Raw genomic sequence first — 4,493 nt, forward strand, 5'->3', positions numbered from 1 at the left:
CAAATAACAGCACAACAATATTAAATCTGCCAAATTTTTGTTCTTCCCTCGTATATACCGAGTATGCAACACCAGTTTTTTGAGGGTTTAATAACTACCTTTGTTGGACCTGCTAGTCAAAGTTGTTTGTGTTGTATTTAGACCCCTATATCAAGAAATTTGTTTTGCATGCACATGTATAAAAATTACGGTTTTTATCCAACGCAATCATAGGTTTGAACGTTGTTTTCAATTAAGACTTGTTTATATTTTTTCGTTTGGGCTTGTATTATATTTGCCTACGGGTTTATATGATCCGTTCATCCTATTACGACTCTTCAAAATTCAAGAGTCTAGCCTAAATTGTGGTAAATTATATGGCCTTCCACATACCGTTTTGATTCCTGACATCACTTAAGAGACATTAATTGTCGAAATCCGGATATGGTGTACTAATTTTTGCACCTTTTGTTTGCGGTATACCATCTTTTCCGCAAGTTTATTGTTTTCTGTTCGGTATTAAATTAATAGTTAAGATCCATTTTGTTACATCTGGTGATCCGTTTATTTGGCAATCGCCAATAACAGTCAGCAGGGTTTAAGAACATCCGTTGTTCGACCTGCTGGTCAAATGCGTTTTGTTAAAATATGCTTTTTTTTTCTTTTTTAGTTTTTTGGAAAATTTTGTTTGTGCTGTATTTAGACCCCTCTACCAAGAAATTTGTTTTGTATGCACACGTATAAAAATTGCGGTTTTTATCCAACGCAATCATAGGTTTGAACGTTGTTTTCAATTTAGACTTGTTTATATTTTTTCGTTTGGGCTTATATTATATTTGCCTTCGGGTTTATATGATCCGTTCATCCTATTTCGACTCTTCAAAATTCAAGTCTATCCTAAATTGAGGTAAATTATATGGCCTTCCAAATGCCATTTCGATTCCTAACATCACTGAAGAGACATTAATTGTCGAAATCTGGATATGGTGTACTGATTTGTACACCTTTTGTTTGCAGTTTACCATCTTTTCCGCAAGTTTATTGTTTTCTGTTTAGTTTCAAATTGATAGTTAAGATTCATTTTGTTACATCTGGTGATACGTTTATTTGGCAATGGCCAATGGCAGTCAGCAGGGTTTAAGAACATCCGTTGTTCGACCTGCTAGTGAAATGCGTTTTGTTAAAATATACTTTTTTTTCACTTTTTTGTCTTTTGGAAAATGTTGTTTGTGCTGTATTTAGACCCCTCTACCAAAGAAATTTGTTTTGCATGCACACGTATAAAAATTGCGGTTTTAATGCAACGCAATCATAGGTTTGAACGTTGTTTTCAATTTAGACTTGTATATATATATATATTTATAACGCGTCTAAACATCAACCCAACAATGTTAGATATTTATCATATACTTAGAGTAAATAACTTATAATTTTTACCGTATCATAATAGCTTTAAATTTACTCGAATTCCATATTTTCCGAAATGGGGCTTAGCGTGCTGATATGAAAAATTTATCAACTGCTTCCGGCTATTATCGCATGCCTTTCCGTAAAGTTATCGCATGGCATTCCGGCGTTACTCGGCAAATTCCGGAAAATACATCTCAATGGTACGTTTTCAGTGAAAAACATAACAAAGTAGGGTACAAAACAAATATTAGGAAACAGGAAGATATATTATGTAAAATACAAAACAAATGATACAGTAAATGCATTGTTCAAAGTTTCCAGCATAATTTAGCAAGTTACTTTTTAATTACAAATGTTGACTTTTCCAAACAGTGTTCATTTTGTTTTATTGATTTGTTTGATCGTGAACATAAAAATATATTATACTGTTGTTGTTCTCCTCTGTTGAGGCATATGATAGAAAGATTTCATATCGGATGTATTACATTTGGCGTCCGTCGTCCGTAAACATTTCACTTTTTGAACTTGTGATCTGTTCAATTTTTGTAACACATGGTTTTGAAAAAAAATAAACAAACTTTTCAAGGTCGCCATTTTAGACATCGTTACCAAATAAAATATTTGCCAGTTGGTATGACTCTTATTTGATTAAAGAGTCAGATTGAATATAATACAAACGCCTTTGTCACTGGTATTATATTACGTAAAATCCCCATTGTTTTATGGGACTGTAAAGCATGTTTAGAAAAATGGTTTGTCGCGGTTAGAACAGTTTTGTCAAATTCTGTGATTATAACTTGCAATGCTAGTATGTTTATTTGTGTCCTTGACATATAAAAGTCCCCCAAGGATACATAATTGGATACTAGTGTCTTAAGAATAAACGAATTTTCCAAGTTTTCTATGTTATTGACGATATTCATTTAAATTTGTAGTGAGGCATGCAAAGATTCATCATCTCCCTACATAAGTGTTATGTGTCCGAATGACTTAAAAGTAACTTAGACCTATCGTCTGGTCCAGCCTGTGAGACCCACCGTTTGAGCAAATGTATAGATAAATTATTAAAGCCATATTTAAAACATATACATAGCTTTATAAGAGATGACCTAGATATGTTAAATCATTTACCCAATTTTGTATGTGAAGAAACTATAATACTAGTAGTATAATCTGACGGAATTAATTCATATACTAATATACCGCATGATTATGGAATAGGCGCTTTAAAATTTTGGCTTGAAAAATGTCCCGATGAACTTCCAGACAATAAACAAAAAAATCATAATTGAAGGACTGAAATTCATTCTACAGAACAACTACTTCAATTCAAAGTTTCGAAATATTAAAACGTTTGATATTTTGAATTTTTTTTTTATATAAACTAAAATTTAAAAAGTCAATAATTGAAAACTACCATAGGAGCAAAGTGAAGTTCAAATTGTTCTAAGACTTCTTGAGCTTTCATTTGGGTAAAGTGTGTGTTTTGTCGAAATTCGAAAATAATTTCGAGCTAATTTACACTTATGTTTGAGCTTCTGTTTTGTTGGTTTAATTATTGTGTTGAGAAGAAATAATTCATTGAAGCAATCCCCAGAATCATGTAGCCATAAAAATGTTCAATAGTATACTGTCTAGTTAAAATCGTAACGATGACTATTCTTGCTAAACGCGAATTACTGATCTATTGAATACGGTTGCTCTCTATGGTGTTTTGTGTAATATTTCTCCTTTCTGTCTATAAATATTAATACCAGAATTAACGAGGGTTGTTTGTACATATCAAAGAGATTGGTCGAAGTCTCAAATGGCCGGGTTGTGATTTGTTGACAAAGCAATGTTTACACTAAATCCATTGGATGTTGGATGTGTACTGATTGATATTTTAGTCTTAGATACATGAATGTTTTCATTAGTTGTTATTGGCTTTGAACTAGCTGTCAGCAACTGCGAGTACTCTCAGATCTGTACTTAGTGTCTTTTTGTTTTTGGGATGTATAAGTACCTGTCCACGTCCCCTTTGTGTTTTTGTTAGATGTATTTCTATTTGTATCCATCTGATGAGTTAAGCCTTTTTCAACTGATTTTTATAGTTTGTTCATATGTTGCACTGTTACACCACTGTCTCAGGTTAGTGGGAGTCGTTGGTTCATGTCTGTCATATTTGTTTTTCGTAAACTGTTATAAATTAGGCCGTTCGTTTTCTCAATTGAATTGTTTCATATTTTTCATGTCGGGGCCTTTTATAGCCGACCATACGGTATTGGGTTTTCTCATTGTTGAAGGCCGTATGGTTGCCTATAATTGCTTACATCCACTTCATTTGAACTTTGATAGTTGGATAGTTGTCTCATTGGCAATCATACCACATCTCCTTATTTTTATATTAAATGATTACGATGCATTTAGTTGCAAGTACACGAAGGGGAAGAATTTTTCTGAAATAATATAAAATAATAAAATAATAGAAGAACAGCAGTAAAATAACTAAGTTGCTATAAAGTCTGAAAAAATGTGGAAACAATTCTTCACACAGTTCCAAAGTGGCAGGTGCACAACTTCAATATGTGTACACTCTTTCTGTGAAGTCTTAGGGACCTAAGTTGAAAACTGTAGGATAAATAGAAAACTTGTACACTCTTTCGTAAATTTTGCATAAAAATAACTGAGTTCCCAAGTCTGAAAAAATGAGAAACAATTCCTCAAATCATTCAATAAAAGTAGATGCACAACTTCAACAGAATTATGTGCAATCGTCCTGTGAAGTTCAGGGATTACGGTGGAAAACTAGAAGAAGTTGATTACACAAAGCTTGTACCCTAGCCTCTTTCTTCAATTTTGCTGAAAAAGATGAAGCTCCCAAGTCTGGAAAATCTTGTAAATATTCCGAAAACAATTCCATAATACTAGATGCACAATTCCAACATATGTGCAATCTACTTGTGAAGTTTCAATGAGCTAGCTTTTAAACTGTAGGAGGAGTTGATTACGCAAATTAGATACCCAATTTTTCCCGTCTGCATGCAAGCCCGATATCACCATACTATTAGGCGGTTTAGGCCATCCTGGCCCAAAAAGAATAATTTGGTGGCATAAAAGGACAA

Source organism: Mytilus californianus, unplaced genomic scaffold (genome assembly GCF_021869535.1).
Source record: "Mytilus californianus isolate M0D057914Y unplaced genomic scaffold, xbMytCali1.0.p SCAF_5, whole genome shotgun sequence".
Lineage (NCBI taxonomy): Eukaryota > Metazoa > Mollusca > Bivalvia > Mytilida > Mytilidae > Mytilus > Mytilus californianus.